The 22,454-nt window shown below is 38.9% G+C and overlaps 2 long non-coding RNA genes across 2 annotated transcripts in view; both read right to left on the reverse strand.

Moving 5' to 3' along the window:
* LOC103673487 overlaps positions 1 to 6,382 on the reverse strand; it is a 57,789-nt gene extending 51,407 nt beyond the window's left edge. Inside the window, exons 1-2 of the long non-coding RNA XR_571415.2 lie at positions 6,111 to 6,382; positions 4,537 to 4,669 (exon numbers count right to left, since the gene is read on the reverse strand). This is a non-coding gene — a long non-coding RNA (uncharacterized LOC103673487). The remainder of the gene's footprint in view (positions 1 to 4,536; positions 4,670 to 6,110) is intronic.
* A 2,021-nt stretch (positions 6,383 to 8,403) lies between these two features.
* The window catches only part of LOC121099764, a 36,986-nt gene continuing 22,935 nt past the window's right edge, over positions 8,404 to 22,454 (reverse strand). The window contains exons 2-4 of the long non-coding RNA XR_005831990.1: positions 21,912 to 22,038; positions 13,472 to 13,871; positions 8,404 to 8,602 (exon numbers count right to left, since the gene is read on the reverse strand). This is a non-coding gene — a long non-coding RNA (uncharacterized LOC121099764). The remainder of the gene's footprint in view (positions 8,603 to 13,471; positions 13,872 to 21,911; positions 22,039 to 22,454) is intronic.

Below are 22,454 nucleotides of genomic sequence, written 5' to 3' on the forward strand. Positions count from 1 at the left end.
GGCCAGGAATAAAGAAATACAATTCTGTAGGTGTTCTAATTTTGTGGAAAGTGGGTGTTCAGCTAGACACATATGAGAGAGACGTGTCTCACAGAGTTTGAGCTTTCTAAGCTTCGCTGCTTAGAATTAATGCCCAGTTTACGGGACCCGAATAGGTATATTCTACCAGAGAAAACACTTCTTTTAACTATATTTTGGAGATTTCAGAACATTATCTTCTGAGGCATTTGACAGACACACTGTAATTTCGGATTTGTAGACTGGATCCTGGTTACGCAGAATCATCACACAATCTGTTTCCGGAAGAAAGATTCCGTAGCATGATACGGGACTGAGGCAAGAAGGGTGAGTACACATCGTTAGGCCTTAAACAGATCTGGGAACGTTTCTTTCTTTTTTTTTTTTTTTTTCTTCACATTTTTAATTTATATTTTATTTTTTTTAAATTTTTTTTATTTTTTAATTTTTTTTGGGGGGGGGAATGTTTCTGATATCTGTTTACCATGCTATTAACTTTTCAGATAATGGCGCTTCTAATTTTCCTGTTTTAACAACTTTTTTTTTTTTTTAGATTTATTTATTTATTTATTTATTTGACAGAGATAGAGACAGCCAGCGAGAGAGGGAACACAAGCAGGGGGAGTGGGAGAGGAAGAAGCAGGCTCATAGTGGAGGAGCCTGATGTGGGGCTCGACCCCACAACGCTGGGATCACGCCCTGAGCCAAAGGCAAACGCTTAACCGCTGTGCCACCCAGGCACCCCGAATTTTCCTGTTTTACAATGTAAATCTTTCAAATTAATGAAGAGAATCAAAATGCTTTACAGAAAACACGTGCCCAAGGCGCCGCTACAACCCCCACATCACAGTCAGAACCTCACGCCGCAAATATCTTATTGGCTGCTTACATTTGTAAGATCATATAATGCAGTGATTCTTTATCTTGGGTGCATGAACTTTCCCTTCAAAATTGTATGTATGTATATAAATTTGTGTGTGTGTGTTTACCACAGCTTTCACTAGAACCTCAAAGAAATCCATAACCACTCCTACCCTCCAAAGTTAAGAACTACTGATAATAAATAAGCAGACATGTTCTATGAGACTTAAAACAGAAGGTCTTAGAGATCATGCTTTAGTACTCCTGTCCCTTATTTCCCGCCTCTCCTTGCAATCCTGTCCAATGTGCCTAGGGTTGGGGTTCACTCTTCGTCTTAGACCCTTCTGCATGCTCAATCAAGTCAATGAGGAGACATGTGGGATGGATGCTTCTACTGAATGCCTGCTTCTTAATTCTGAATAAGGTATTCATTCTGAATCTCAGTGCCCATTCCTGCTCTTGTGAACTAGTCAGACAATGAAGAGAGGAACGGAAAAGTTTTCTTCTTCACTCTCGTTTTTAAGCTAAGAGCCTAGAGCAAGCCAGTTTCCTGAATTTTAGGCCTCGACATGGAGTTATAGCGCTGAGAACTCAAAGGGATCTCCTGAGAAGGACTCTACATCCATCCAGCAAAAAACCCCTTATCAGGTCTTCTGCTTTTATAATCTCTTTGCTTTTCTTATTAAAAAACAAAAACAAAAAAACTTTCACTTTAAGTCTAAGGATCCCTAAGTAATACTAAAATGCCACCATATTCCAACCAGGCCGGAAGAGAAGAGGGTACCTGACGTTGCCTAAGCGCCAATTGTGACACCCGCTTGTTTTCTGTATTTCTGTAGTATCCAATTACTTATTTGTATGTTTCCAGTTTGCATCCCGACTCCTCTCTACAGGAGACAGAAGGGCAGAACTTTTCTTAAAAAAGGGGTGAGACCAAAAAGCCACATTTCAAATGGACTAAGATCTCTACGTTTTATGTCTTAATTGGACTGTATACGCATTTTTTTCTTGGATTTGTTTGATTGGTATTTGAATTGCTATCTTTATTGTGGCTCTCAATAAAAGTGAACTTACTTGTGGTTTCATGGAATTATGGAGTTCTATGCATGCACTAAATATAATCTGAATCATTTAAAATAAACCTCCTTGTATGAATAGCATATTTTCCTGAACATTCTTGTAACAGGTTGTTTTGAAACTCAAAAGTACCAATGTTAATAACATCCATAATTATTTCTCTACAACTTATGCTGTTATGTATTATGTAAGAAAAACTGGTAAAAAGAATTTTAAAAAATAGAGTCCTCAACTTGAATTAAATAAGTGAGAGATAGAAGAAATTATAGTACTTATGTTGGGAAAGCTATTTTTCAGCTGTTGAGTTTTTAGCTATGGCATGATGAAGAAAAAAGTTGAACGCCTACGTACCAGTGTACACAATGGGTTTCCATGAGGGAAATTGGTTTTAGCAAAAGATGACTGGAAATGATTTTTAAAAAATCCTTTGTCTCTACTTCTATCTTATTCACCGAGCAAAACCCTCATCGTCTTCAGGTCCAACTCCACCTACTTGCTGCTTGCACCAAACAGGAAAGTGGCTGGGAAAACACACTGGCTGACTTAATTATACCAGAGAAATGCTCACTGGTCGCATCTTAGATTTATATTCAGTGGCCTTAAATGGGCCTTCAAGAATCCTACTACATTGAGAGAGTCATTTATTCTTCTATTTTCTAAGCTAACACTTTCACACTCGCACTCTTTCCTTTGTCCTCCAACTGCGAACACGTCCCCCTCCTCTTCACCCCCAGCTAATGATATTGCCTCTTACATTCAAACTTGAGAAAGGAGATGAGAATCACTTCAGCTTCCCTCTACAAAATCTGCCTCTATGTACCCTGCCTTCTCTTTACACTGGGGAACCTGGTCCCATGGAAGGCTGACCTCTTCACTTGCACAAGGTCCATTTCTTCTGGACCTTTCCGGGATTTCACTTCTACAATTATCCTACCTTTCTCTTGTAGCTTAAGTTTCTACTTTTCTGCTGGATCATTCCCAATCAACGTACTTAAGGACGGTAGTATCTCCCATTAATAAAATACTTCTCTCTAGATCACACATCCCTACCACCTATTGTCCCATTACCTTGTTTTGGTTTGCAGTAAAACCTTCAAAAGGTTCTGCGTCTACACTTTCCCTATCTACTTCTTCACTTCCTTTCATTCCTAACCTACTCCATCCGGGCTATTTTCTCCATTGCTCCACAAAAGCCATTCTTGTTGGGATCTCCAGAATTCTCCATCCAGCTAAATCCAATGGTTGGCTCTTCATTTTCATCTTACTTGACTAACCAACAGAATTTGACACAGTTAAGCTGTCTCCCTTTCTTGAAACATGTTCTTTCTTTGGTTTCTGAGATACTATGTTCTGTTAGCATTGCTATTACCTCAGAGACCTCTCCTTCTTAGTCTCCTTTGCTGAATCTGTCAACTTTTTCATTTCTAAAGGAAGTCCCAGTCCTTAATGTATTTTTATTTGCCTTCAACTCTCTAGGTATTTTCATCTCTTTTGTGGTTTAAAATCTAAATGATGGATGCCTTCCCAATTTTTATCTCTGTTTTCAAACTCTCCCTGAGGTCTACACTCATGAGTCTGTCTGCTCATCATCACTTGAATAATTGACGGAGATGTCTACATCTGCAGTAAAGAAAAGCAGAAAAATGGCCAAAACCATACCACCTTTTGGGGATTAAATGTTTGCGTCCTTCCCCATGAAATTAATACACTGATTCCCTAAACTGCAGTCCAATAATGTTTGGAGAAGGCCTTTTTGGAGGTAATTATGGTTAGATGACATCATGAGGGTGGGGCCTTGGCCTGATGGCATTACTGCCCTTTTAAGAGACACTAGAATGCTTGTCTTCTCTCTCCACCACGTGAGGACCCAGTGAGAAGGCAGCCATCTATGAGCCAAGAAGAGGGCTCTCTCCAGAAATGGAATCAGCTGGCGTTTTGATCTTAGACCACCCAGCTTCTAGAAATTTTGTTTAAGCCAAGTCTTAGTATTTGGTTATGGCAGCCTGAGCTGATTAATACAGCTTTGCCTTCCAACCTGCTCCTCCCCAGGCTGCCCCATTTAATAAGCGGCATTAGTATGTATCCACTTGCTCAGACCGAAAACCAGGAGTATCCTTGACNNNNTCCCCACATTCCTCATCCAAATTCACTAACAAATCCTATCAGATCTTCTTCCTTTAAAATGTATCCTGAATCTTGACACTTCTCACCGTGTCAACTGCTAGCAACTTTGCCCAAGACGCTTATATTTCTTGCATATACTTTTGCACAGTTTTCTAATGTGTCTTCCTGTTTCCACTCTTCCATATCCCCAACCCAATGTCAACCCAGTATCTTCCATACAGCAGCCAGAGATATCTTTTAGAAAGAAACGTCAGAAAATGTCACTTTCTCTGCCTTGAAACTTCTGTGGTACCCATGGATGTTCAGAATGAAGTCCAATGACCTAAGTGTGACCTCAAGGTCCTCCATAATCCAGCCACTGTTTGTATCTCCACTCTATTTCACGTCCAATTTTGTGTTTATTTGCTTTGCTCTGGCTACATTTGCTGCTTCTAAATATGCCAATCTTGGTCTTACCTTGGGGTCTTTGTGGCAGTTGTCCCTTCTAAAACACTCTTCTTCCAGAGCGTTGCAGTGTTCACTCCCTCACTTCATCCAGGTCTTTGTTCAAATGGCACCTCTTCGCAAAGGTTTCTCTTGAGCATTGTATCTAAAATAGCCATTACCCAAGTTAGGTAATTTATTTGCCAGATGAAGAATTAATAAATTAATTAATCAATTTGCAGATTTTGCAAATCAAATGTTTTAAAAGATTAACACCCAGTTAGAAAATATATTCATTCAGAAAAACTTGAGTAAAATCCTACTGTTGTTCCAGATGGGTGCTAAGCATATAGCAGTAAACAGAACATACAGAAAAGATTCCTAACTTTATAGAACTGACATGAAACCCTTACGTGAAAAAGCGAATTGTAAAAAAGAGGAGAAAATGACAAATACACCTCAGAGAATGTGTTTCTGTTAATCAGAAAAATTCAAAAATTTAAAATAAGGTACAACTTCTTGCATATCAAATTGGCAAAGAATTTTGAAAAACCAATAAACCTAGCATTGCTCAAGTCAGCGAATCCAGCACTCTCCTTCACAGCTGGAGAGAGTGTATAGTTAGATTGGAAATTCAGTGGTATGTAGGAAAATTCTTTAAATGTTTTTCATTCTTTGACCAAGACATTTAGAGAAACTTATAATAAGAAAATAATCAGGTAGGTACAAAAGTTACACATAAGAATGTTCAACACAGCATTATTTACGACAACAACTAATGGGGACTGAACTCATTTTCCAGTAGTAAAGATTTGGTTAAATGCACTCTGCTCTATGGACGCTATGCATCCAGCCCATTAAAAAGGCACCTGTAGAACAGTTCATGTCCTGGGGAAATGTTCATGAGATGGGATGTGAAAGAAATTAGGTTAGAAAGTAGAATGCTCAGTGTACTTGAAATTTATTTTGAATTGTCCCAATATCCCAGTGGACGCACATATTTTACTTTTAAAATAAAAATTAATTTAAAAACCAAAAGATAAAATAAACTAAAATAGCCACTACCCTGTCTTTCTCGCTTGCCCTGCTCTATTTATCTCTATTGCATTTATCATAATTTATTGCTTTATCAACTTTCTCTTCCATGAGGATGTAAGCTTCAAGATCTTTGCCATGTTTACCACTAGATCCCCAAAGCCCAGAAGAATCTCCACTAAAGACCAGACTCAATAGTACTGAATGAATGAATGTATGTGTTGAATGAATGACGTTTTTGAGTGTTTTTCCAAAGATACAAGAATTGCCGTTTATAAACGTCAAGGTCTGAAATCTGTTTTCAATAATGTGTTCTTTGAATGAGGAGAAGGGGGAAAAAAACAAACCAACCCTGAACAAACGGCACAACAGTAAGGCCTAGTTCTTTGTAAACCAAGAAGATTTCAAAGTGGCAAAGTGGGTGGTATCAGCCGAGCTTACGGTCAGGTTTACAGCAATGGTGATGAAGTAAAGTAAGCAGAGAAAACAAAATTACACGTGCTTTTTGGATTCTTGAGTGAGCGGCAAAGTAAAAAGGGTCGGTTCTACTGTGCCCACCATAATTTTCTCACCTCCGGGCCTTTGAAACTACGGTTAGCACATCGTACTTGGGCTTTCCTGAGGACGGTGCTGAGGCTGCTAAAGACCCCAGCAGAGAAGACGGGTCTGCTCCGTTTCTCTTGGCTTTTAGCTTTCCCAGAGGACTCCAGCTTTACTGCCATTTATCTTCCTCCATCCTCAATTCCAACACAGACATCACCCCTCGGTAAGCTCATGCAGCGTCCCCAAATTGTAATATCTCATCCTATTTCTTAACCGGCCTTTACACTCTAGAATGAATATAACGCCGTCCCTGAAATAAAATAATAAGATAGGTTTGAAATATTAATTTGAAGAAGCAGCCAGGACTTTCCACTCAGGTGTGAAAATGTCCTGATGCAAATAGAATAAACTAAAGCACATTTGATTTAATAAGCCGTGGATCTAAAAGTTATGCTAAGCAGTTTATCCAATCACAGTCTTAAATACATCTCTGGGCACTGGCTGGATATAATTGGGGATAAGACTAAGGAGCAAGCACCAAAATATTAAATCTAAATTAGTCAGCCGTTCAAATGCGCAAACCCTTTGTGGACCGTATTGATCATGAAACTGCACGTCACCACCCGCCAATGACATCCTAGGACAAATGCTCAGAACGCCTAATTTTCTTCCATGGTTGCTAGGTTGGCCTTGAGCAGCAAAAGGCAACTGGATTTATTTTGTTCTGGCAGCAGCTCAGTGGGAACATAAACTAGCAATGCTAGGGAACAGAAGGTCTACACAGAAAAGGAGGCTCTACTCGTATACTGTACTAAACCCTCAAATGCCAACTACGCTTAAACCAGAAGCAGTGTAAGTGGTAAACACTAACGTTTTCAAAGAACTGTCTAATATTCATGGAGGAATCTATAAGAGGTGACTTTGAATAATCCCTTCCCAGCAAACCTGTAAAAGTTTTATAAAATATGCTGCAAAAATGACTCACAGTAGATGTAATTACTGTGCAACCTTGGAAACGGGTGTAAAAAATTCAGCTGCCAGCATGTTAACAGCCACCTAATATATGGGTTGTTTGATTGGACTCTTTGGGCAAAACTGCAAAATTCCTAACCCATTGCTGCTATATATTTTATCAGGGCCAAATTTAGCTACTTTCATTTTTTAAAATGCCATTTCCGACATCACAGTGAATCAAGTTCAGTGCTGCTTAATTGCTTTGCATACATTACAATCTAATTCATTTCCCCAAACACTAATTTAACTAGTTATTATTTATTTTTATTTTTTGGAATAGCAGCAGAGTTCTGATGCCCGAACTATGAAACTTGGCAAAATCATTGCTTTCTTAACAAAAAACTGTAAGAATCAGCAGTGAAATTTCCTCCTCTATGCAGTCAGCAACTGTTTCCCAGTTTTTTTTTTTTAAACGTATTCATCTTAAATTAACAGTTTGGTATAAAAATGGTTCATTGCCTATATTCTGTTTTCAATCATAATGTAGTATTTTTGTGGGCAGGGAGAAGAGCCAAATTTTAGAAGGGTCATATGCCATATTTTCACCCTGTGCCTCATATCCATCCTTCGGCCTTGGCCGAGGCGATCAAGTATATTGTCACTTTAACAGCTAATAATGCCAACCAAATATGTCAACCTTTGAAAGATATCCTATTATTACAAAATGCTCACTCTGTAGCCATCACCATCCTAGGCTTTGGTCTATGGGCTATCACTTCTGGAAAACGGAATTAAATTGAATTGCTGTAAAACTAATTCTATGGTAGTGTTACTATAGGCATTTGCTATTTAAATGACCTTAACAATGAATCTTTTAGAAAAGAGCTCGTCCCCCCTCCCCATTTTATGGTGGAATAAGTCTATCCCTTTCCCCCAAATTTATCTGTTCCATAAGTTTACATACATAAGATTTTCTCCTAAGTGGGGTCTATCCTAACTGTGGATAAAAGAATGGGTGATGCGGAAATGCTCTACAGGCCTTCTTCCAGATTAATATTTAGGATTATTAGGATCACTCAAATAAAGCCACATAAACTGACTTGAGCCCTCAGTCCAACCCCTTCGTTACATATCCCCTTATTATTCTAAGGCATACCGTTAGTGGGCAGGGATTTTGTCTTATGAATCTTTGTACCTCAATAAATATTTATAAAATTGAATTCTCAGTTTTGTGCAGCTGAAACAATACCTTCTATTATATGGCCGCTCTGGCAGAAAACACCCTTTGATTTACTTGTAGGAAACTAAAACTAATTTTATGAAGAAGGATTAAAAAAAAAAAACATATAAAAGTTTGCCAAGGAGGGGAGGATACTTGCCTTCAGTATATCAGTAACAATGAAGAGTCCTGATTTTTATCATTCCAAGTTTCATAACTACAGATATCGAAGCTCAAATTCTTCTGCATAATTAATTCCCGTTCTGTGTAAATATACTGGTAGATGCTATGAAATTGAATTTGCCAGCACTCGAATTAGTCTATTTTGAGGAGTAGAAACTTTTGCTCCTAGAACAGTGAAATAGAGCAAATGCAGAGCCCAGAAGTTATTTGAACTACAAACAGTGCTTAGACCTTTAATTAGGTTAAACATGTTTCGTTAAGTCATTGTGATCAGTAATTAGAACACCTGAGTCTACTTAGCCGGCTAACCTTAGTCTATAATTCTGAACAACCCACATCTCAGGACTGCAACTTCACTTCAGGACTCTGTGAGTATATGAGATTTAGAAAGCTTTGAATGGTCCAGAAACTCCCCACAGCTCAGTACAATTCTGCGTCTACGAAGTTCAAATATTATACACCTCATCTTAAATAATTTGCAGTCTTGTAGTAAGAAAAACAATCAAATTATTAACAAAACATCATTACAAGAACTTCTGTATACTGGGCTTCTTCATATACGTGCTAAAGTTGGTCACAATGCAGAGCATTATTTCACTTTGGAAACTGGTAATTAAGAATGATCTTTCCCTTCAAAACCATTAATCTCAGAGATACAAGATCTCACCTTGGCCTCCATTACCATCCTATAGAGTTAGAAACATGACAATAGTTCATTGCTGGGGGTTGGTACCGAAAGAACCCCAACCAATCAGAACACAACACACACACAAAAGATGGTAACGATGGCACAGTGCAAGAGAAGATTGCAGAAAGAAACCCCACTTACGCTTTGTTCACAGATGTTAAAAAAAAAAAAAAAGTACTGCTTAGATTCTGATGTTAAGAATCACAACAAAAAGCATATTGGAAAGTGTCAAGATGTAGAACTCTTTTCCCCAAGGGGACCCCATCACGGGTCTGCCTGATGGGAGGAGGAACTGGTCAACCTGCTCTGTGAAGGGAGGGAGCATCCTGGAGGTTGAAAATCCTCTCACTCAAGCATCAGGGAAGAGGAACTCAAGGGAAACAAGCATTTTGCAAAAGGCAATAGAAGGGAGATTCTGATCAGGGAAGGAAATGTTGTCTGTTGTTTTAGAAGTACTAAGGAGGCGTAAGAGGGCAGAGTGACCATAGCCGTGAATTCCCTTCCTATTTTGGTATATGCCTGCCTTAGGGAAATCTATTTATAAAGATCAACACTAAAACTAGACATATCTTTAAACGTGGCTTTTAAATTGTGGGCCAAACAAAAGCCTATTTATTATAGGGTGTGAGAGAGAGAAGGCCTCAATGCTACCCTTTTTCAAGCCTCTAGGGCCTCAGCAGAGTAACGGCAAACACAGGAGCAACACCTTGCGTTGGTACCGTACTCCACAGTGAACAAAAACACTTCCACATACATTGTCTCGACTGAGCAGAAGCAGCACCCTACGTGTGGACGAGGCTAGTTAGCTTTTCTGTTTTACGGAAAAGGACACTGAAGCTTTGAAGAAATCACAAGTTGTTTTAAAAAACATAGGTCCCTCTTGATAAAGAGAAGTCTGGCCACATTGAAAAAGAACAGTCACAGAATTGGAAAGGTTATCAACAACAGCCTGCAGTAAAAGCTGTATTTTATAGTAAGGTACTCCTTTTGTTCTGGACTAGGATTTTATGACTGTCGTTGTTCCTGTTTTTACAAAGCAGAAAGTTCAAATACCTGACCAACCGCTTCGAATTCTGAAATCCGGCAGCTCCCAAGCTCCAAGCCTTTAAGGGAATGGATCGTTTGTAGCAGACAAGGATTCTGAGCACTTTGCACTAACCTACAGTGTTTCCCCGGAGAAACAAAGTCATCTTGCCTGTTCTGCTCTCTTCCTAATAACTCCCCAACTGCGCCAACTATCCGACCGACTGCAAGGGAACGGTGTGTGAGGGGAGGAGACGGGAACCGCCGGGGGTAAGGACCCTTCGGATGGGTCGCAAGGTACCACCTCTTCTGTACTTTCAGCTGCCACCCTACGTTTATTCCCAGAGGAGTGGAACTTGGCCTTGCGAAGCTAGTTCTAATTCTGTTCCTGGAGGTTAAAGCCCCTGCTGTGTTTGCTGAGTGACAATGGGATATTTATAAGATAGCTCCGAGACAGGATTTCATAGGGTTTACTTCCAAACATTTCTCACTGATATTTTTTCACCCATTCGCTGAACAGTCTTTATTGACTACCTGCAAGAACTGTAAAGTAGGAGAAATGCTTGGAATAAAATTTTGATACTAATAATTCTTAAAATTTTATTTCTAATTAAGAACCTTCATATGACTGATATCTTTGACTTCTGACATTTAACGCCATAGCATGGACACTGGCCTATACTTTATTTTCTCCTGAGCTGAATGATGTTGCCTTGTACAGGAGAAGAGGACATCTCAGTCACAAACTTCATGACGAAGACCGCCTGACGGGCACTATGTGAACTTTCGGCATCTTATGTCCAGGAATGTGCGTGTAGTACTATTTCAGGACCTCTTTACTGATAATTTATTTATTTATTTATTTATTTTAAAGATTTTATTTATTTATTCATTCAACAGAGATAGAGACAGCCAGCGAGAGAGGGAACACAAGCAGGGGGAGTGGGAGAGGAAGAAGCAGGCTCATAGCGGAAGAGCCTGATGTGGGGCTCGATCCCAGAACGCCGGGATCACGCCCTGAGCCAAAGGCAGACGCTTAACCGCTGTGCCACCCAGGCGCCCTCTCTTTACTGATAATTTAATGCTGCCTCTAAATTTAACGTCTATTGCCTTTTCACCAGAAAGCAGTTTTTAGTGATGATAATGATGATGGTCATTAGGGCCTTGGAGACTTTTGAAAGGATCTAAGGATGAATGAATAAATAAAAACCATGATGACTCATTCTGCACCCAGTGCCATTAGCTCAACACACATGGGCACGTTTCCTTTCCCTCGCAAAACTGCACTATTAAATATATGTTACATTTCTTTTTCAAACAGAGTGAGTATAATTTATTCAAAGAATATCGTGAGACTGTGGAATGTTAGCAATCAAGTAAGCATGCTGCAAAGAGCGAATCCATTTTACCAGGTTGGCTCTTTTTCTCTAAAACTAGTCCTCATAGAACAACCGCCAGATTCCGTCGGGTTCTATGTTTACCTTCCCTCCTAAATGAAAGGAGTTTATGCTTTGCTACGTTTTCATTGCCTTCTTTATCTTATGTTTTAAATATATTAAAAAATGTCATGTCAAATTTCCTTCTTGTATTGCTTCAGGTTAAGTGGGGGAAAAAGTGGGGATCTTCAAGCATCATCTTTTACATTATTAAATGAGTACAGATCAATTAATATTTCATGTTCGTATTCACAAAAATGTGAATGTCCAGACCCTGCCCTTTAATACTAGTATGCAGGTACGAAGAGATATTCCAGAATTATTTTTATAAAGACATATGTAGTATTTTCTCAAAAGTAAAGATGTTACGAGGTGGTATGTTGTGGCCATTACGGTGTATTTTATTTCACAAGGATTAAACTATACAAAATCTCGAGGCTGCAAAAAGATTTAGTTATGCTCATCAGGCACTGAGTTTATTAGTTCAGTCTCTGTTTTTCCCTTTACGAGCCAATTTCAAAGCCATTGACAGGCCTCCTAATGACACGTGTAAGTAGCCACTTCCCTATTTTCCTTTTCTTCTTGCGGCAGACACTGTTACAGTGAAAAGGACATTGAACCATAACTCGGGTAACAAGGATTCTATACCTAACTATCCACTCAGGGACCAGGTGACCCAGCATGGGATGGTGACCAGTGCCACCTGTGACTCGCTTCCCCACAGCATAAAGAAAATAGTACCACAGGGTTGGCATAATTCTGTTTAGTCTGCAAAACAAAACCAAAACAAAACAAAACCAACCCCAAATCACCAACAGACCCAAAGAGAAGAAGTGAGCTACGGAAAGGTTCTGGCTTTAGACAGATTCAGTATATTAAAATTTGTATTTAAACAAAAGATAAATGAGGAGGTAGTTATTCACTTTACTTTAGAAGTACCTGATACAGGAAATGATGCATTTTAAAAGCTCACTTCCATAAAACGTTCAAAGCACAATTCAATTTGCAAATATTGAATTAAAATACACCTACAGCAAGGTCTGAGGTACTGCTGCATTTTAAAACCCACTGAGGGGCTTTGTACACAATTTAGGTTAATACGATAAAGGAATAGTACATCAAATTGGGATTGATTGTTCTGAATCAGATTCAGTCAGTCCTATTTACATGAGGCTGGTCCGGTGAAAACCACAACTTCCATCTGCCTGGAAAGACCGAGAACTTCCCGTTGCCGTTCAAAGGGAAAACCAGTCAGTTGCTAGGCCTTGAGTTTTGACTCTTGAGCATGACTTGCTTCAGGAGAATGAAGCATGCCTTTTGGTTCAACCCCCTTGCTTTGGTAGCCAGGCACAACGTGGAAGACACCAAGTGTGCACTGCTGCATTTCTCTCTCAGAAGGATGATCAAAGCCCTTTTAGTAAAATGCCTTGGGAACACGGCAGTAGAGCTCCCGTTTGAGTCAGAGCTGGTCTGGGGGGTGAGATTCTGGCTCTCCGTCACGTGCGGGTACCGTGGCGTCAGATTTACACTGGGTTGATCATCTCTCCGGCGTAGTGCTCGTGGGTCTGTGCACACACACCTCTGCACTAATATGTACGTGTATAATGTGTACAACGTGGTTTGGAATATACTAGAGGGTTATACAGTTGAAAGAAGTAGATTACTTTAAACACTTTAAATCACTCATGGGGTAGTGAAGGGTTCACACAAAAGGTGTAAGAGAAGTGAGATGAGTAAAGAAAATAATGCACTCCCATCTCCCACCCCCCTCACTGACTGTGGCCAAGCCTCCCGCACTGCTCAGGTTTTCTCCCTCTCTCTCTGATAGCCCTCGATGATGGGATTCCACAGTCGGCGCTTCCTTTCAGCTTCTAATAGCTCCCTTACCTGCCTCTAGGTCTTCGTCATGAAGGCTGGTTTCTTTGTAGTATCTTCTAAAACACAGTGGTGCGGCTTGGCTGTTTTCAGAGTCTTCTTGCTTGTGGAAACACAGTCATCAGGTCTTCTAGAATCCTGTTTAAATCAGGTGAGGAAATAGAAGGTGATGTCCATTTTAAGGAAAGGGACACGGTGTCTTGGGTACAGAACTGGGGGCCACAGTTTCACATTCAACTTGAAAACCCTCAGATATCTTCTTCAAAGTAAAGTGCTTCCTTCTAAATGGTTCGTTGGCCACTGCAATGATATGTCATTTAATCGCAGCCTCTCTGGGGAGATGGAGAACTACTACGACCAGCAGGATATGGCCTGAGTCATTACTGGCATTACCATGACACTCGTGATCTTCCTGGAATTGAAGAAAACAAGCAGGATGTTAATGTCCGAATGGATCTGCTAGTATTTCAGAAACCTTCTTAGGTTTCTGTACACACTCTTAAGTAAATTTTTAGCAAAATAAATAGTTATGTAATAAATGTGACTAGATTGAAAAGCAGGGGCTATATAAGGTGTTTCAGTTTACTACTCTCTTTTTTTTTTTTAAAGATTTTATTTATTTATTTAACAGAGATAGAGACAGCCAGCGAGAGAGGGAACACAAGCAGGGGGAGTGGGAGAGGAAGAAGCAGGCTCATAGCAGAGGAGCCTGATGTGGGGCTCGATCCCACAACGCCGGGATCACGCCCTGAGCCGAAGGCAGATGCTCAACCGCTGTGCCACCCAGGCGCCCCTCGGTTTACTACTCTTAATTAAATAATTAATAAGCGATGCCCATAATTACCAATATAAATCAGGAGTCCTATTATGTATGTTTGCATTCTGAATAGCTTTTGTATCTTTACTTTAATGTGTTTGGTAGAACCAGGAGAGAAAAGAGAAAAAAATTATCTTACTTAGAAACATGTGTGGGCACATGAATTCAATTCAATGTATTACTTTAGTATCATCCAACTGTAAATGCAAAAATACTGAAGTGTGTTTATCTACGCAGACATGCTCATACTTAACTCATAAGGGCACAGCACATCCTCTGTGGTGACTTAGTGCGTGCTGTCATGCTTTTCATTGGCTAGTCACAATTGAGGGTCATGACAATAACTTAACTCTTAGAAACAGTTGGCTTTTTGATACCTTGACATTTCATAAAGACTTTTATGAGGAAAGATGCGTATTTTCATATTGAAAAATGCAATTTGTTGTGTATGTAAGAAAAGTGTGCTTGTAACTACTAGGATAGGTACTTGGATGAGTTTTGTGCATTTGTAACAGATTTGTGTCAATCGAGGCTGAGATTACAAGAAGGAGGGCTCCCCTGAAGTTTTTGTAATATTATGATAGGCGGTGTCCAATCAGTAAATGTTTAAAGACATGGATAGACTAGCAAATGAGAAGCAAAGAAATGCCAATATATTTCTTTTATCTTAGGTCATTATAGTTATTTTGAAGCCAAAATAATTGTTTGGAAGTAACAGAACCCAAACCTTTTTACGTGACATAGGGATTTGATGAATAGACACAGGAACATGTCTTCAAAATTATATATAACCCTTTCTTCCCCTAACTTGCTTTTAATCATCGAGTCCTATAACCTCTTTTAATATCTAGGCCAATCTGCTCATTTTCTGACCAACAGAATCTATGACGGAGTCTATAAGAATCAGTATCAAAGACAAAAACACTAGACTTCTGAAAGAGAAGAATCCACTGTTCGAACAATAGTATTAATATATGCTTTCAATGGGCCTGAGATTACTTGGAGAAAAGATATTTTTCTTGCAAACCCAAAGCAGCCATACTAAACTCTTAAGCTGTCCTTTAGAATTAGAAATAAAAATCTAGAAGACAAGAAAAGGGTTTTTGATGTTTTGAAGCCTCATTGATTTTTTTTTTCTAAAGTGAAAAGGAAGACCACAGCAGTGTTTTGCTTTTGATAAGAATACACTGGATGGACTTGAAAAATCAGAAGCTAATTACTTTTAAGATGGTCTTAGGCGGGAACAAATTTAAGGTGACATGTAGAGTTGGGGTATCTAACATTTAGTATTCAGGTCCCATAATTCCTTTGCAAAACAAATATGATTAATGTGTGATTTTAAAAAATGATCACTAACATGCATATTTCTTATCTGCATATGCACCTTTATCTAAACAGATTATATTTTCTGCCTCTTAGGTGCTTCATATTGATATGCCTATGCTATTCTTCCAAACGCTGTGGCTTGTTTCGTTTTTGTAGAGATCACGAGTCCACTTGATATTAGTGACTTACACTTTCCTCTGCTTTGTGAGTGTGGGTAATAGCCTTTTTGTATACCAATTTGCTTACACTGCAGTCTATGCTGGTAATACTGTACATTGCCTGACCTCTGAATGGAAAAATAATAACAAGTTAAAACAGTCATTTTACCTGAAGTCGATAAGGCCATAACACTCAACCTGCTTTCAATTCACATACTCAATTTTCATCCACTCACTCTCGACTTTGAGAGGAAGGAATAATGACAGGTTACAGGCACTTTATTTCAAAATTCACTCACAAAGTTATTGACAAGCATTTTTCACAGAAACAGCTCTTCTCTCTGACCCTCGTGAGCTGTTTACATGAAAAATGCTCTTCCTTGTAGATTAATGAGAGTGGAACCTAATTCCACACCAAACATGTAGCAATTGCTGTAGCATCTCTGTTTTTGATATGGGAACAAAAATAGGGATAATTTGCCTCAAATTGCAGTCACTTCAGTCATAATAAAATCTCAGAGAGTACTGTTTGCTTTCAACTTTCATTAGGTAAGCTGGGGCTGTTATTAAGGCACCAACACATAAATGTTATATTAGCACTTAACAGAAGCATAGCATTCTCCTCTAGGAGATAAATTCTACCCTTGTCAATATAATTCCTGACGGAGTGCAGTAAAAGAGTTTGAAAAGATGAAATAGTGAAGCTTTGCACTAGAGGAAAAAAAAAATACCCTGTTCATTCAAGCTTAAAGGCCATTTTGCTGGCCCAAGGTGCCAGGGTACTGTTTAGAAGATAAGTCCCAGAGAAACTGTCTTAGGTCAAGTCAAACATTGAGACAAACTTTCAGACATGTTCTCTTTTTCTGAGGTTGTTAAATCAGTTACTTTAAATTTCTGAATGCTTTCATCTGGCATTTCAACTCTGTGTAGAAATATAAGGATTTAAGGCCAAGATGGAGTTCATCTCCAGAAAGCAAATGATAACCCTTACGTGTAAACCACTGTACACACAGCACCCACGCTTTTTTTTTTTTTTTTAGTTTGGTAAGCCCTTTCAAAATGCCAGGTATTGTGTATAATCATCGTGATAGAGCTGTTGATATATAATCTGTGTTTATCCATGCTCTCACTACTACGTGTCTTAGGTATATTAAAAATAACTGTCCCCTATGTAGGCCTAAGAGAAGTGCTGTCACCCTTGGAGCAATGAGGACTACTTAGTCATCTAAAATGGGAAATCGAGGAAGAGGAGGGGCATCTACAAACGTGGCCATTGCTAGGCTTGTCGTTGCCATGGTCCAGCTGCCCCAGCCTTTCAGAGTCCTTTGTCTTACATCATCAACAGGTCTAAGGTCTTTTAAGGAGTCTCTTGTCATTTGGATTGTTTAGAAGCCGTAACTGCAAACAGAAGACTGTTCCAACTACCAAGTTCAAGCCATAATGTTCTTCAGGTGACATGTGAAATGGAAAAGTGGCTACTGTCCCTCTGCATTTGTAAGACACACAATTACAGACAACAACATATGGTACATGATTATGCCTAACGATGGTGGTGATGAGGGCTATTTGGCTTAACGTTCTGTTCATAGGGTTGAATGTATTTGTATCTGCCAACTTAGGTTGCTCTTCTATTCATCTGGGACATTCCTCTCATTCAGCCTTTCCCAGAAGGTTGATGCATTTCCGTCCACCCCACCTCATATCCTTCACATTCTGGTAATCCTGAAAATGGCCTGTAAATGTCGACTGTGGCCAGACAGAGGGAGAAAAGAAGTGTTAAGTTGCTTTCTGCTGAGACTTCAAAGTCCTGTGTATAGCGGCCGTTCATTTGTAATCAAGTTTTGAAATGGTAGTTTTGATATATAACATTTATATGAACCAAACAGCAGTTTCCTCTTCAAGACCAAATTAAAATAACTTTCAATTCATAAATATGAAGCAAGTATCTTTTTCTTAAAAACCACATTTTGGGTGTAAAATGAGAACTAATGAATGTGCCCACAGTTTAATATGCAGACAAATATTTTAGATGGAAGTTTTTAGTTGGCTTTAAAACTTAGAAAGACCTTTACTTTGGTAATATATATTTAAAAAATAAACTCAGGTCAGAGTTAGCAACTTCTCAATCATACTACTGAGAGCAAATTTAAATATACTTTATAGGGAAAGTAGCGGGGGCCTCCCATCTAATTAAAGCAAATACCTAACTATAAGCTCTTCAGTATCTTACAGATTTTTGAATCCTCCCCAGCTAGCAGAGAACGTGGTACCCAATAAGTGGTTAATAGAGTTTTCATGCTAACACTTTTCCGAAGGGCGATTTATATCAAATTCCGAAATGTTCATTCAATTTGACCCTGAAATTCTAAGTTTAGAAATTTATTCTAAGAAAATAATTAGAGATGTTCGCAAAGAAAATAACTGGAATTACACAGGATGTTTATCATTGTGTTATATGTAAAAGAAAAACTGCTAACAATCAAAATATCCAATCATAGATTAGTAGTCAAACACATTACAGTATATCACATAATGAAGTATTACACAGCTATGAAAAAGTATGTTTTAAATATTTAAGGGAAAATAAAATATATTTTGTGGAAGAAAAAGGGCCCAAAGTCTAGTAGGTATGATATTATTAAAGAGCATATATAATACGTGTGTGCATATAAATACCCACATATACATGCATACATATCTGAGTGAGACAGGAAAAAAGCACTCAAGGGAAAAAACCCACATGTTTCTTGTAAAGCCCTGCTGGCTTATAAAGATAGAGGATGCCAGGATGGGCCCTTTATTTACTGAGCGAAGAGCTCCAGGTGGGGACCCAGAGAGAAGAGAGGCCAGAGCCAAGGACAGGGCCAGCTCTGGGTGGCAGGGCTGGTGATGGACAAGGAGTTGAGGCAGTTGGCAGTTAATAGGAATCAGAGGCTCAGCAAAGAACCCAGATGTCTAGTGGAGATTTTTTATTCAGTTTTTCTGTGCAGTATGTATTGTGTCCTTTGCCTTTTGCCTCTTCCTAAAAACTTCAGAGAAACCTTGTTTTTTCTCTCACCTGTAAAGGTAGGTAGGTATGCTTTGAGGGGAGGTGACCAAGTGTTGACTCCTGCTCGGGGGCAAAAAGCAAGGCTGCCTAGGGGGCCCGACCACATCGGGGACATCGTTAAAAAGAAATGCACCAAAATATTAGCCAGTCCTTAGCTTTGGGTAGAGAGAGAAGGGGATTTTCATTCCCTTCTTCATATTGTAATAAATTTTCCAAATTTCTGTAGTGAATGTTATCTATATTGCTATTGTAACTATTATATTATTATTGTAATGCATGTTACTACTATAATCAGAAAAAACACTATTTAAAAAATAAATTGATGTCACATGCATGAATGAATGAGTCAGTGAATGAATGAATTTCAGAAGTGGTAGTTTTGAGAAAGACTTTAAAATATATTCAAAAAGAATATCACCAATACTAGCTAGACGACGAGGGCTTCATTTCCGGCTCTACCACTTATTGGCTGTGTGATCTTAGGGCAGGCGTTTAATTCCCAGTTTCCTATTCTGTAAAATGGGCTAACACTAATTCCTACCTCAAGGTTGTCACGAGGATAATACAGAACAGTTTTAGATTTGTGTAGATGATCCCCTCTGATTTGGGTCCTGCCACCTGTATTTTTGAGCATGCTGACATTGTACTGGCGCCAGCCATCGATCCTGCAGCACGCCCGCTGGTTACAGCGTATGGCACCAACGTATGCAAACGTGGACGCGAAATACTGCAGTTGCTCCTGCATTCACTGTTACTGCCCTCGGAGTCCTTTGTCAGCTCTAAAGACAGAACTTGGCTTCGTAGTAAAAACTCACCATTAAAGATATTTTAATAGAGTAAGACTTGAGTTTCTTAACTTATGTAATAAATTGAGATTATGATTTGACATCAGGAAATTATAGTGCAGTGGAGTAATGTACTACTTTAACGGTCTTACACTAACAGGGAAAGAACTCAGATGGACTTAATATATAAATGATGCCCTTGTGCCAAGTAGAGGCCAAATGATACGACACTCTGCTCAAAGAAGGTTTTACAATGGTTCGTATAGAGAGAAATGGTGGGAGAAAGGAGTCACTCCATGTCCTACTGCAGTGTAGCTACGCCAGCCAGGAAAGGAGTCATACCCTAGGAGCCAGCATTTATTTGTTTAGAAGCTTCATTACCCGAGTCCAGCTTCTCAAGTGTTATTTTGTAGTAGCTCATTCGCGGTGCGAAGAAGTAACATCTAACAAGATATAGGATATCTCTGTCTCATGATATTTCTTTATTAATCAGTGATAGAATTATTAAAATGATTATCCTTCTAAGTAAAGATGTATATACTTGTGTTTTCTTTAAAGATTTTATTTATTTATTTGACAGAGAGAGAGAGTGTGCACAAGCAGGGAGAGCAGCAGGCAGAGGGAGAGGGAGAAGCAGGCCCCCTGCAGAGCAGGGAGCCCAATGAGGGGCTCAATCCCGGGACCCTGGGATCATGACCTGAGCCGAAGGCAGATGCTTAACCAACTGAGCCACCCAGACGCCCCATAAAGATGTATAGACTTGTGACTGAAATTACAGTTACGTGCCACAATAAAGTGGTACTTTCAGTTACAGTCGTATTGGCTTTGTAGGGTTATTTTTATTTAACCTCTACATTTGTTTTGGTTGTGTAATGATAAAAGCTATAGGTAAAGGAGCTCATGTGTAGTTTTATACGTACAAGTAGTATTATACTAAAAATAATGCAGACCCAAACTGGACATCTGCAAACATTTTTTTCTCATTTTCAAGAGTAAGAAGTTTGAGAAATGCTGTAGTAGAGTAACTTGCTTTTCTTTGCAGAATGTTTCAAACCATATCATTACCAAAAGTAACATGCAATTTTGGCTGAAAATCTAATACATTTGGCTCCTATTCAAGAAGTCGATAGTTTTGTGGGCTTATCATCCTGACAAAGACGACAATGAGAGTGGTGAGGATGATCCTGCAAATCTACAGATGAGGGTCCCACTCCCCATCAGCATAGATGTGCACTGATTTATACTGACCCATGGACAATTTTCGGCCGGTTATGATAAATGACATGCATTTGCAAATTTCCATTCTTACATCTATGAAATGGACAATACCTGTATGATTATCTTTGAAAGTTAAGGTGAGGAACAAAGGAACGTGTGAAAGTAATTTAAACAGCAAGATTCCATGGCTACCCAAATGGCATCATTATTATTTCATTAAGAATAATCTCAGGGCCTTTTTACTCTCTGAGTTCTTCTCATTCTTCCTGCTTAGGCGATCAGGAACAGGTTATAAGCGGTTGGGAACAGGCAGTACATTAGTTCCTGGCTATCATAAAATGTGGCTGCTGAATGCTGATTGTTTTCAGAGGCTAAACAGCACAAAAACTTTGGCACCTTTTAGAGAACCAGGGAAGCTTTCAAAGGCAAAAATACTGTTACATCTCTTTGACGAATATAGAGTATATTGGGGAAGACGCCCAATGCAAAACAGAGACTGTGCCTCCTGGAAGCTGTAGCCCACATTATAGAAGGAACTGGAGCTGAGAAACAACTCCAGCTTTACCACCTGAGCTTCTGCCCTTGAATTGATATTAAGTAACCATATCGCTCATTATAGCCTTTAATCTCCCTTGCTGATACCTTTTAATTTTTAAACAGCCCGACTTTACAAATCATCTCTTCTTTCATGTGTTCTCCCCGCGAAAGAATTAATTTTGCAAGCAAAATATCTAAACAGTAAGCATAATAAGAATGAAACAGGTTCAAGCTCATTAGCAGCAGGGAGCAGATGTAGTAAAACTCTGCCAGTTCCCCTACATCGCCTTCTCAGCAGGGACTGGGCACCAAGCTGGGAGTTAGTTCCACAGCACAATGCTTGGCTGCGGCAGCAATCGTACCTCTGTGGCTTCAAGAACAATCCTAAGAATTCACTTTGATTTCTGATTTTTCTTTGCAATAATAATGTCTAAAAGGACCCTGCAGAGCGAAAATGTAAAGTTAAGCACCAAATGCTGGCTAATCAGGAGACTATAAGAATGTCATGGATCAGAAAATAATTATAGATTATAAAGGCATTTTATCCTTTTAAAAATAGTACCTTCTTGACAAAACAGAGGCTCCGGAGTCTGGATGAAATCAGTAATTGTTCAAGTTAAACTTCCTTGAAATATCATGCCATATCTGACGTTCGTTACAACGACTGTTGCACAACCGATAGAAGAAAGCTGCGGGTGGACCGAAGGAATACACCGATCATGATACAAGCTAAACACACATGAGTTCTGTGAGACAAAATACAATCTCAGATTATTAAACTAGGGTTTCTTCCTTAAAAAGCACGGTTAAAATAGAACCATCTTTTGGGAAACAGCATTATCAACCAAAATGAGGTGGCTATAGATGTGAATATTAGCAAGGCTTTATTAAAAAAAATATCTCTCCTAGAAATGAGAATACATTCATGGGACTATAAGTAATACTTAGATGTGCAAAACTATATATATATATATATATAAAACTATATATATGTGTGTGTGTATATATATGTGTGTATATATATTAAATATATTTATTAAAAAAAATATATATAGGATATATATGTATATTGTTCAGATATATATGTATATATCCTAACAATCTA

Source organism: Ursus maritimus, unplaced genomic scaffold, assembly GCF_017311325.1.
Source record: "Ursus maritimus isolate PB19 unplaced genomic scaffold, ASM1731132v1 scaffold_35, whole genome shotgun sequence".
Classification (NCBI taxonomy): Eukaryota; Metazoa; Chordata; class Mammalia; order Carnivora; family Ursidae; genus Ursus; species Ursus maritimus.